Source organism: Lynx rufus, unplaced genomic scaffold (genome assembly GCF_022079265.1).
Source record: "Lynx rufus isolate CCGP_SWC_20201006 ecotype Redwood Valley unplaced genomic scaffold, mLynRuf1.p SCAF_1, whole genome shotgun sequence".
In the NCBI taxonomy this organism is placed as follows: domain Eukaryota; kingdom Metazoa; phylum Chordata; class Mammalia; order Carnivora; family Felidae; genus Lynx; species Lynx rufus.
The window spans coordinates 89,094,775-89,107,941 of record NW_025814823.1 but is presented as its reverse complement, the minus strand read 5'-3'; the positions used below and the strand labels follow the sequence as shown (position 1 = coordinate 89,107,941).

General features: G+C 42.8%; 1 long non-coding RNA gene across 1 annotated transcript; it reads left to right on the top strand.

Moving 5' to 3' along the window:
* Positions 1–7,605: 7,605 nt before the first annotated feature.
* Positions 7,606–13,110, top strand: LOC124514505 (uncharacterized). The gene is made up of 2 exons (XR_006962620.1): positions 7,606–7,647; positions 12,972–13,110. It is a non-coding gene; the product is annotated as an uncharacterized LOC124514505 (long non-coding RNA).
* The last annotated feature ends 57 nt before the right edge of the window (positions 13,111–13,167 follow it).

Here is a 13,167-nt window from a genome sequence, read left to right as displayed (position 1 = left end):
CCACGGGTCGTCCGAGGCGCAGGCAAGGGCTACGTGGCTGCAGGGGGAAAAGGACGGGCAGATGCCTGCCGGGGCGCCTACAAGTTCTGCAGGTTGCGGACCCACGCGCAGAACGCGAGGTGGCTGGCCCGCCTAACCCTAAGGTGGAGTAGAGGGGAAGTGGCGGGAGTTTGGCCGGAAGACTGACTGCCCTGTCCTCTCTGCGGCTCCCTGGTTGGGATCCGAGAAGTTGAACCTACAGTGTGAGCTCCGCGGCGTCCTTTTCGGAGAAGAAAACTTTCCATGGTGGCAGGGTGGAATTTTGCTTTATTTTACCCTTTGGAAAGTTGAAGGGTTGTTTAAATTTTTTTTTTTTAACGTTTATTTATTTTTGAGACAGAGAGAGACAGAGCATGAATGGGGGGAGGGTCAGAGAGAGAGGGAGACACAGAATCAGAAGCAGGCTCCAGGCTCTGAGCCATCAGCCCAGAGCCCGACGCGGGGCTCGAACTCACGGAGCGCGAGATCACGACCTGAGCCGAAGTCGGACGCCTAACCGACTGAGCCACCCAGGCGCCCCTTGAAGGGTTGTTTAAATGGGGGAAGGAGGTAAAAAGAAGAGATTATTGAATTTTGCATTCTTCATGTGGCCATTTCAGCCTCTGAGGGGAACCAGAATGTGCCACCCTTAAATATGGCACTTTGGCATAAGGATTGTTTTGAACTGAAGTCACTTGAGAATCACCAGGTGGAGAAAGAGTTCTGTGCCCACATGCACCTAAGAGCAGGGCATAAATTTCCTCCCATGAAAGTGTGCCTCTGTATCAGGAAGAGTGCCTCTTACCAGATGTGGAGTAGGAACCTCAGATAAGTGCATAAGCAAGCCTGGCCCTTATCTTCATTGGTTCCTCCTTATATTTCCTAGTTATATCCCTTGAAAGCGTTTTCTCCTGTTAATTTGTCTTTTGTGAGTTAACTTCACATGCTACTAGTCACTAAATAGACAACAAAGGAAAGGTTTTTCTCCTTGACACCTGCGATGCATAGTTACCAATTCAAAGTGAGTCATAAAGTCCTTTTAAGCTCACAAATCCATCCCTTTTAAAATGCTAGAGATCCCCTACTATCTGCAAAGTCTGAGTAGTGTTACCATGGAAAACCTGGGTCTGTTCTCCCAACCCTTTATATTTCTGTAGCCTTAATATTTCTATGTACATTTTATCTTTGCATCAATGGAGAATCAGGCTTACCCCACGTAGTAGAGTTCTCCAGAGGAACAGAAACAAGAGGAGAGTGAGACAGATAAGAAATTGGCTCATGCAATTATGGAGGCCAGGAGGTCTCAAGATCTGCAGCACAAGTTAGCACCCTTGAGACCCAGAAAAAGCCACTGTTTCAGTTCCAATCCAAAGGTAGAGGAAAAGGCTAATGTTCTAGTTTGAAGGCCACCAGGCAGGAAGAATTCTGTCTTATTTGCAGGAGGGTCAGCCTTTTTGTTCTGTTCAGGCCCTCAATTAATTAGATGAGTGCCAGCCAAATCAGGAAGGGTAATCTGCTTTACTCAGGCTACCAATTGAAATGTGACTCTCATCCAGAAACACCCTCACAGACATGTGAGTAATGTTTGACCAAATATCTGTGCACCCCATGGCCTAGTCAAGTTGCCACAAAACTAACCATCACGCCCCAATTTTCTGTTCTGCCATCACCAGCCAGTTGCCTTTAGATCCTCCTATGTGCTGCTTCATGGTAACAGCAAGACAGGAGGAGCTCTAGTCATCATATGGACCTTGAAGCAGGAAGAAGAGGGAACAGGCAATATCAACCAGCTCCTGTGCTGGTTTCCTTTTTTTTGTTTTGTTTTTTGATTTTAAGAAAAATCTTTCCTGAATCCACAGCAGACTTCCCCCCCAACCATCTCCATGGCCCACAATGTTCACCTTGACCTTTGGCTGCAAGAAGGTGGGGAGGTGGTGGGGGTTGGTTGGGAAATTAAATATCAAGAAAAGCAGAATAAGAATCCTTGTGCTTGGCTATCTTATATGAATCATAATTGATCTGAGCTAATAATCTGGGGGCTCTTTTAGCCAAGAAGGGAGATGGAATGCCTAAGGGATACAACAGTATCAGGCATAGTTCACAAAATCCCCATCTAGCCCTGCCTCTCTCAGACTGCACCCTTTGCATCTTTGGGGTTTGGGATGGTTACAAACTCAATCACATTTGTGTACACAATTTATTGGCTTATCTTTTAAAACTTGATTCTCTTTATTATGCCTGAACTTTAATACTTTCATTCCCAGATGACAGACTTTCTTCTCCCATTTCTGTGTCTCTTGAGGTTGGGGGGAGGATGCATTGCCATGGACTCTTTGCATGGTTGAATCGAAACTTCTCAAGGTGGGGGTTGGTGGTCCTGGCACTGACCTCAGTCTTGGTGGCTATGTGGATATGCCCAGATCCTGGGGGGAAACCACTCATTTCAAGAGCAGGTCCCCTCCCTGTTGCAATCAGAGGACTCACCTTACCCTCCTACACTGGTTCTGGCCAATGTCCTGGATGTGCTCACAGATGATGCCTGTGCCACCCCCTGCCCTCTACCAGCCCATCTTCTGACCTAGTGTTCAATGCAGTGCCCTGTCTTAGATTGGACCAAGGGCCATTTCTGTGGGACGCAGATGAGACGTTGCTGTTTTCATGATTCACATGTTTTATGCTTCCCCACGCCTGAAGAATGAAGTCCCAGGACCTGAAGTTTAGGATTTCTAACCAAAGACGGGATCCAACTGCAATTTTTCCTGCTGCCTTCCCACAGTCTGATCTATCACTAAGTCCTGTATGTGGAACTCTTCCGTCAAAACACAGGCACATGCACAACACACACACGTATACACACACACCTGGTTTATGTCATCCTGGGCATGATCACTGCCTGCCCTGCTCTAGTTGCTACTCCCACAAGGATAGATGGCATTAACTTTCTCTCTTGGGGATGCTTTCCTATCCACCTCCCCCCTTTTCCCATGCTACCACTTTGCTTTTGCACTGAATACTGTGTCTAAAGCAATCACTTATATGTCTAAATCTTAGAATACTAAGAATTCATGGTCTGGGTTAGTTGTAGGACTGCTGCAATAATTAATGCTACTTTGACATGAGAATGGTAGACAGGACAATGCCCATAATAGAACCTTTTCTAAATCATAATTTATATGGTAAAATAAAGTATTGCAAATCAGTAGGGGATATAAACAATGAGTAAGTAGTAATGGGGCAATCAGCTCTTTGAAGGGGAGGGAAATTCATGTTCTAAAATGAATTCTAGGAAAACTGTTGTGGTTTTGAAATATGTTCATAACTTATTTTATATTCATCCTTTCAAGATATGGAGCTTAATTCCCCTCTCCTTGTGTGTGGGCTGGACTTAGTGATTTGTTTCTAACAAATAGCATAGGGCAGCTTCAGAGACTAGGGCATAAAAAGCACCATGGCTTCTTCCTGGCTCTCTCTCTGATCACTTTCTGCCATGCCAGGGGGACACTCAAACAGGGCTGTGGAGAGAGACCCGTGGTGAGGAACTGAGGTCACTTGCAAACAGCCATGTGGGGAGCCATCTTGGAAACATCCTTCGACCCCAGGCACACCTTCAAACTGATGCAGCCCTAGCCAACATCTTGACCACAGTCTCATGAGACACCTAAAGTCAGAACCACTCAGTTAAGATGTTTTCAAATTCTGGGGCACCTGGGTGGTTCAGTCAGTTGAGGATCCAACTTTTGATTTCAGTTCAGGTCATGATCCCAGTGTGGTGGGATACAGCCCTGCATCACAGGCTCTGCCCTGAACATGGAGGCCTCTTTGGATTTTCTCTCTCTCCCTCTGCCCTTCCCCCAAGCATGCATGTGCTTGCTCACTCCTCTCTCTCTCTATCTCTCTCTCAAAAAAAAAGATGTTTTCAAATTCTGACCCAAAGAAACTGTGAGATAATAAATGTTTGTTGTTTTAAGCCACTAAGTTTTGAGAAGTAGTATGTTAAACAGCGACAGATAACTAATACAAAGATTAAACAGTAAAATATAAAGAAAATAAATTAAAAGACAACATAAGTGGGTCTTGGAGGGGAAAGGACTCTCTAAAGTTTAATGAAAGATTCCTGAGCTACCTGAATATAAATGTCACCAGTCCATGTAATAGATGAGGCCTCACTGGCCACCCCATTTGGTGATGACAGATTGTGGTGCAAGAGTACAGTGTGGCCATAGGGCCTCTCTCTTTCCCACTTTTTAGGATTACCTGACTGTGGCAAGATTATTAGTGTTCACCAAATACCCACAAGCTCCTCCACTTCCCAGCCACCTTTGCAGTTAGAATGGAGATTTGTGACTTGGTTCTGGCCAAAGAGACATGGGCCTCAGTGATATAAGGCACTTCTAGGCCTGCCCCTTAAAAATATCCCATAGTTTCTTCAAGTTTTCTATTCCCCTATACTGACAATATTGAAGTCCACATATTCTAGATGTTATGGCTGGAAGATGGAGGAGGACAGTCTGGTCTGCATAGAACTTTACATGAGCAACAAATAAACATTCTTGTGTTCAGTCACTGAGATGGAGGGTTTATGTGTTACTGCCACCTAGTCTAGCCCATCCTGACTAAACCATTGCCTCTTTCTAGTTCCTGTCTCTGGGTCATTGAGGTATTCCATATATTTGCCAGGACCAGTCCAGGTTGTGTGCATTTCTACACTTCTGTCCCCTTCAGCTTAGTTACAGTGCTTTGTATAGACAGATTATCACCAGAGTTTTAGGGACTGTGATGCCCACCATACAGGTACAAAAATGGACCTGAGCCTTTCCCACAATTTTCTATGGCCCAGCCAAGACCAAGCTATCACATTTCACAAGACTTCAGTATTGAGAGAACAACCTACCACTGGCTACAGACCCTGGGCCCCTACCGGGTACCTCCAGCTAGCTCCTGGCCTGCTCTCCAAGTGCTTCTCTGGGCTACAAAAGAGCCAGATCCAGGGGGAGGAAGAAGTCAACCTATGACCCAGCATAAAGCCTCACTTCCAAAGTCCTCAGGTCTTGCCTCTTCCCCAGTGAATGAAGGGAGATGATCCACTCCCTTCAGGTCCCAAAGTCTGCAGGAGTATGACCACAGTAACAATGCTAGTTAATACTGATATAGTGTTTAGTGTATGGCAGGCCTTAGGGTATGTTCTAAGTGCTTTACATATAATAATTTAATTTTCACAACAACCCTATAAAGTAGGTACTCTTACTACCTATTTTCCTCATGAGAAAGCTGAGAAGTTAAGTACCAGTGCAGATTTACACAGCTACCTAGTTCCATAAGAAACCCAGAGCCCAATACTGATTGGAAGAGAAGCACCTTAGAGCAGGATGTCATTTTCCAAGAGCTCACCCTCCAAATTAGAAAAACGAAGCACAGTTCCTCTGGTTTTCAACTTCCCCAAGGTCTCATATAACTAAGTTAGTCCATGTGTACAATATGGAGTTGAATTCTGTCTCTTTTTAAAAAACATTTCCTTCCTCCTACCGAGTTGGCATAGGCCTGGGTGGCATCTCAGTGACCTCTTACTTGGTCTTGGTGCCCTCCAGTCTCTGAGTGACAATGGGAGAAGAATGGCATCTCCAAGAGGAGACCAGGAAGTTGGGCTTGGACCAGAAAGTGCCAAAGACATTCTCAGGACAGAGCATTTCAAATATGTTGAAGATCCCAGCTTCAAGACTGCCCAGTTGTGTGTCCTTGGGCAATCGCTTACCTTCTCTGTTTCCTTACCTGTAGAACAGTGTTATATATACAGTGCCTGCCATATATATAGTTGTTAAGAAGCAGTATATTGTTGTAGGTTGAGATCACTTATGAACTCTGGACAGCAAAAACAAGATCAAAACAAATTTATTACGGCCAGGCCAGACAAGAAAATACAACAGGTCCCGAAAGTCTGGCCACGAACAAGCTTTGGGAATGTCTTATACAGGCTGTATCGACCACTCGGGTTGCAAAGGCTGGCAATTTGAAAGGGCGGGCACCAATCACACAATCCTGAAGAATTGTAAAATATAACTTGTTGACTCTAGCTAGTTGAAAGCTGAATCATGTTGTTTACAATATTAGTCTTTTATCTAGTTTGAACAGAATGCGGGGCCCGAGAATGGGGAAGGGTGTTTACGCCAAGCAGGTTTACAGAAGCTCAAACAAGCAGTTAAGAGTGAGTTTTATCTCTCGGTAACTCAGCAAATGTGGTTTTAAGCAGAACTAATATTTAGGGAACAGGAGCAGCACTTCTATGAGAGCCCAAAACAAACACTGGTTCAGCATCTCATACTCTGGGGTCCTTCTAAGCTTACATAGGTCATAGTTTACTCTTGGGCTACAGGAGGCTAGCTATGTTTGCCCTTTACAATATCAATATATGCAGACTACTTAGAACAGAACCTGCCACAAAATAAGCACCATGAAAGTGCTCACTATTGTTAATTATCATTATAGATAATATTATCATTGTAGTTTCAGTCAGGACTTCTGGAACAAAGACACACCCCCTTTTGCACAGGACCCAAAAATGAGAATGGTAGTTGGGCTACTATTACTTCTAGATCTTTTTCAGGGACTGTGAGTAATCCCTAAGAACCTCTGATAATTCAGGTATCTCCAGGTTCATCCCTATCTCTCTGGCAGCTCAGCAGTGTACCTGCACACACACATTTTATGCATCCATTTAAATCTTCCATATGTGAAAGGAACTCACTGACATTAAAAACATTAGCATTATTTATGGCAAGTTCAAAAGGTGAATTTCTTTGATACAGAATATGTTCCTATGGTAAGCAAAAATTCCACAAAAGATTTTAAGATGACACTAGATCTAAGGAGGGGAGGTGGTCTCTGGATATCACTGAAAGGATAAGCAAATTCAACCACCAAATATGATTTTTTGTTTTGCCTGCAAATTTAGGAAAAAACAAACCTCCTAAAACCTAATTCTGAGGAGGCAAGTGTGTAAAGAGCTCTGTACTTATGGTTGTGGGCTTCACACTCTCAAAAAATGATAAACATTAAAAAAAAAAGACTCAGACACTTAACTGAGCCATCCAGACACCCCCTACAATAATTTATTTTATAACTTCCTTACTTTGGCCTTCAGGTTTTTGTTTTTCAATCTTTTACTTTTAAAAATGCTGCAGTGAATGACATTTTCATACAGCATTTCATGGGTGTGTAATTTCTAGAGTAGAACTGATGCAGCAAAGTACCACACTGCCAAGTACCTCTTTGGAGGTTGAGAGGGTCTGCACTCCCAACAGCAGGGCAAAGTGAGGGCTTTCCCCCCTGTTCTTATGCTCACAATCTGTTATCAAAGTTTTTGATACTTGCTATTATGATAAGACAAAAATGGTATATCTGTGTTTTTAGGGTTTGCATTTAAAAAAAATTTTTTTTAATGTTTATTTATTTTTGAGAGATAAAGAGAGACAGAACTTGAGTGGGGGAGGGGCAGAGAGAGAGAGACACACGTAATCTGAAGTAGGCTCCAGGCTCTGAGAAGTCAGCACAGAGCCTGACAAGGGGCTGAAACCCACGAACTGCAAGTTCATAACCTGAGCTGAAATCAGACGCTTAACCAACTGGGCCACCCAGGTAACCCTCATGTATAGCACTTTTAATATATCATGCCACTCCCTTCTAGCTTGCCAAGTTTCTGTTGAAAAATCTCCTGTAGGTTTATGGGTTTTCTGTTGGTAGTTGCTGATTTTTTTGTCCTGTGGCTTTTAAATTTTTTTCTTTATCACCATATTTTGCAAATTTAATTACAAATATTTTGGTGTGAGTCTGTTTTTGTTCATTCTGATGGGAGTTCTCTGTGCCTTCTGGATCTGGATATCTGGATCTATTTCCTTCCCTGGATTAAGGAAGTTTTCAGCCATCATTTGTTCAAATAAATTTCCTGCCCCCCCTTTCTCTTCTTCATCTGGGACTCCTATAATATGAATATTATTAGGTTTGATGCAGTCACTGAGTTCCCTAGGTCTATTCTTGTTTTTGCACAATTCCTTTTTCTCTCTTTCATTCAGCTTCATAACTTTCCACTATTCTGTCTTCTCAGTCATTAATTTGTTTCTCTGCTTCTTAGCCTGCTGTTCATTCCATCAAGCATGTTTTCATTTATTATGCCCTTTATCTCTGCTATGTTATTCCTATCTCTGTATTAAAGGGTCCCACTCACGTCTTCCACTTTTTCCTCAAGTCCAGTGAGTTTTCTTATGATCATTGCTTTAAATTCTCTATCAGGCATGTTACTTATATCTCTTTCACTTAGATCTCTGGCCATGCCCTTGTCCTGTTCTTTAATTTAGGATAAATTGCTCTTTCTCCTCATTTGTGTGTCTGTTTATGTAGATTAAGAAAGTCAGCTATGTTTTCTGCTCTTGAAAGTAGTGACTTTATGAAGAGGTCCTGGAGTGCCTGCCCTGTAGTATAGTGTCTTCTGTTCACCAGAACCTGGCACTTCAAGTGAATATCCTATGTGTAATGCTTATTGCCCTACTGGGTCTCAGTCACTTTTCCTTCAGTGCAGTTGTTCTTTGCTGACAGTCTTCCTGTTGTGGGCTATGCTTAGTCTCTATAGTGTTAGTAGGACCCAGGCAGGCCAGCTCTGAGGGGGTGTGTCTGCTGTGGAATTTGGGAGTGGGGCAGAAATGTAAGCAAAATTTGAATTGGGCCACTAGTCCTATGACAGATCCTTGGAAGTGCTGCAGTGGCTGGAGGCTAAGTGCCAGGGCAGCCATGTGCACAAGGCTGGGTATGGCGCATATCAATGGCCAGGTATGGTGTGGGACAGTGGCTGGAGAGGCTCAGCTGGGCGTAGCATAGATGCTGGGCAGGATGTGCTGTGGCATCTGTGCACCAGGTGACAGGATGGGATGCTGCCATGGCTTTAATAAAATTTACCCCAAGCCCAGGGCCGAGGCTAGCAGGCTTGGAGTGGGCTAGTCTTTAGGAGAACTTGTGGGCTTGGCACACTGCTGGAAAGTTAGGTAGCAAGTGTTTGTGCAGCCCTGTCTCCCACAGGTGACTCTGTGTTTATGTTGGGGCTGGGGAAGAAAAATGACACCTGCTAGCTCCCCTGTTTTTGGAGAAATCTCCTAACACACTCTGAAAGCAGTGTGAACATATCTGTCTCCCATTTGCCCCTGGTGTTGCGATAACTGTTGTTTTCATGTTGCCTCTCCACACAGGCTGCTATCTCTTTAAGGGTGGCAACCCAGCTATCACTCACCCTCCCAGCCTGCCCAGTGTTGAGAGCTGACTTAAAGTTCCAGGCCCCAAGTCCCACTGTTTTTACAAACTCAAGCAATTCTGCCCCTCTGTGTTTTTTTGTTTTTACTTTTCATTTAAATTTTAGTTAACATACAGTGCAGTATTGGTTTCAAGAGTAGAATTCAGTGATTCATGACTTCACATACAACACCCAGTGCTAATCACAAGTGCCCTCCTTAATACCAATCACCCGTGTAGCCCATCCCCCACACACCTCCCCCATCAACTCTCAGTTCTCTGTCGTTAAGAGCCTCTTTGTTTCCCTCTCTTCTCTTCCCCGCCTTCTCCTATGTTCATCTGTTGTTTCTTAAATTCCACATATGAGTAAAATCATATGGTATTTATCTTTCTCTGCTGACTTATTTTACTTAGCATAATACACTCTAGTGTGCCCCATGTGAGCTCCTGCTGTGAGGGTCCATTTCTCTGCCTTTTCCATGCACATAGCTCCCTCACTAAGGGCAGCCTCCCTCTACCTTTCTGAATTTCCTAACCTTTCAGCTGCAGTTTCTTCTCCATATTTGGTTGTGGAGTTTGTTCTTCCAGTCATCAGATTGCTCTCTGGTTTATTGACTTGGATGTGGATGGTATCTGGTTATAAGCATGCGGTGGGGTGAGCTCAGGGTCCTCCTAGTCCACCATCTTTCCAAGCTCCTCCAATTTACCCTTTTTGATATAAAAAACAAATATTTTAGGGGCGCCTGGGTGGCGCAGTCGGTTGAGCGTCCGACTTCAGCCAGGTCACGATCTTGCGGTCTGTGAGTTCGAGCCCCGCGTCAGGCTCTGGGCTGATGGCTCGGAGCCTGGAGCCTACTTCCGGTTCTGTGTCTCCCTCTCTCTCTGCCCCTCCCCCGTTCATGCTCTGTTTCTCTCTGTCCCAAAAAAAATAAATAAAAAACGTTGAAAAAAAATTAAAAAAAAAAAAAAACAAATATTTTTTCCATTAGTCATTCTTTTTTTTTTTTTTTTACTTATGGTGGTTTTGCCATACAAAAATATTTTATTTCCATGTATATGAATTACTCTTTATTTTTATGATTTCTGGATTTTGTGTTATGGTAGAAAAGAATACAAAACAAAACCTTCTCCACTCCAATATGATCAAAGAAATCTCCCGTGTATGGGTGTGCAGTGTGGTCTTGTTTTGTTTTGTTTTTCCTAATACTTTTATGGAGGTGGGGAAGCAGCAGTATTTTTTCTATTACTTTTATGGATTGTTAGTGAGAGCACATTTTACATCTTGGATACATCTGGCGTTTACTCTGGTATAAAGACTTGTGTTTTAAATCCAACCTTATTTTTCCTTAATGCTTCATAGTTGTCCTTATACCACCTTTTTCCCACTGATTTGAAATGCTACCTTTATCAGATACTAAACACTTATTTAGGTTTATTTTTAGGCTTTGTGTCCTAGAATTACACCAGTTTGTTAATATGCTGTAATAGTACCCCACCGCCCCCCTCCCCGTGGTCACTTGTATTTTTTTCCTAGGCATTTCCTAGCTAGAAACAATCAATCTTCATTTTTCCACATGAACTTTTTTTTTTTTTTCAACGTTTATTTATTTTTGGGACAGAGAGAGACAGAGCATGAACAGGGGAGGGGCAGAGAGAGAGGGAGACACAGAATCGGAAACAGGCTCCAGGCTCCGAGCCATCAGCCCAGAGCCCGACGCGGGGCTCGAACCCACGGACCGAGAGATCGTGACCTGGCTGAAGTCGGACGCTTAACCAACTGCGCCACCCAGGCGCCCCATGAACTTTAAAATCAATTGTGTGTTGCTTAAGAAGATTTTGTTGCTATTGTTTACTGGGATAATAGTTAAATATCGATCTAGAGAGAACTGACATCATTCTGATACCGAATCTTTCCACTCATGCAAATAGTGCATCCAAAAATCTTTCCATAAGTTTAGTTCATCTTTTGCTTTTTTTCATTTTCAGCTGCAGTAGGAAATAATGATAGTGATGGGTTACATCCTTGACTGATTCTTTATTCTTCTTGCCAACTATTCCAAGACTTACACACAACACCCAGTGCTCATTACAACTGTCCTCCTTTACCCCACCCCCCATCCACCTCCCCCATCAACTCTCAGTTTGTTCTCTGTAGTTAAGAGCCTCTTGTTGGTTCCCTCTCAAAAAGCTTTTGCACACTATTTTTAGAGCACTGAATCATATTTTTTAAAGAGACTCAGTTGGAAAGAACCTCTTTCCAACAGAAAGATTGGTTAACAACAGAAGAGTTAAGGAGATCATAGTTCAGTGGAATATCACAAAGAGTTGTTACATGGAAAATTGTATGGTATAATATTTGTAAAAACACTATATAAAAATTGCATCTATAGTGCTATTACAACCATCTGAAAAAGATCTGCAAATTGGCAATAGAAAAGGAAGTTAGACATTAATAGTGGTTGTCACTAGGTAGCAGGATTAAAAGTAGTTAGTTTTCCTAATTTTTCTTTCTTTTCCAAACTATAGTGAGCTCGGTACATATGTTAAAATGGGAGGGGAACTTTTATTTTAATAATTTGTGACCCAATTCAATGACTGAAAATGGAGTTGGAAGTAAGCCCCTGTGGGCATAGCTTAACATTAATCTGTACTTGAACTACTTCAAAGGAGACAGATGAGCTGGAAAGCAAGAGCAACCTCAGGAGGTCATAGCTGTACCTATTGGGTTCTTAGAGCCGCGTTGTCAAATAGAACGTAATGTGAGTCTTGTGACTTCCAATTTTTTGGTATATACATTTAAAATAAAAAGAAACAGGTGGAATTCATTTTAATTATATATTTATTTTACTTAACCCAAATAAAACCAAAATATTATTTCAGCATCTAATTAACATTAAAAATATCATTTTACATTCTCTTTTTCTACTAAATCTTAGATATCAGATGTGGATTTTATATTTACAGCACATCTTAATTTAGATTAGCCACATTTCATGTGCTTAATAGTCATATATAAATGATGGCTTCCATATTGATCAGTGCAGATCTACACACTCTGCTCTGATTTGTAGATATCCATAAAACACAGGTACTGGAAAAGGGTAGTGTGTGTGTGTAGACACAAGGCCAAACAAAAGGTGTCTAAAGTGTGACAAAGCTCATGGAGGAAAAACCGTTAGCTAAAGTAAAAATCACCTTAATTAAGATGATTTATGTGGCTTCCCAATGATCCCCCCCACCTCCCACCTCCAGCCCCCACTACCTTTCATTGAGCAAAACCTCCCAACCTGAACATAAACATTAGGCACCTTGCTGCCTAAAGAGAAAAATCCAGTCTTCCCTGCCATGGGTGGCAGGCTAACTAACACCAATAACCTTTAATCTGGTTATGTGAATTCTTCTGGCAGCACTGCCTGCAGCAACTTCTACAGCAATGCTGTCCAATACAGAGGACATTAGCTACGTGTGGCTATTGAAATTAAATGTGATTAAAAATTCAGATCTTCAACGGCACTAGTCACATTTCAAATGCTCTGTATGTTGGCCAGGCTATACCGATTGGGGTAGATGTAGGGGAATCAACTCTCAATTCTTAACTCCAGCAAGTGCTTTTCCCTAAACCTGTGCTGCGTTCAGAAGGGCCTGGGGCCCTGCTCCTTCCTATGGTCTCCCTTCTTCTCTAACAGAACACACCTCACACTGGCCCAGACTCACTCTGAGTTGCGCCTTCTTGCATGGAGCCGAAGCAGATCAAGAACCCATTGCTACAAGGAAGCACCTATTCCCTCCATTTACTTTGCACCTACATCTATAAAGAATAAAAACTAGACACATAATTGATGCTGAATACCGGCTCACTACAGCGATAAGTGAAATTCACCC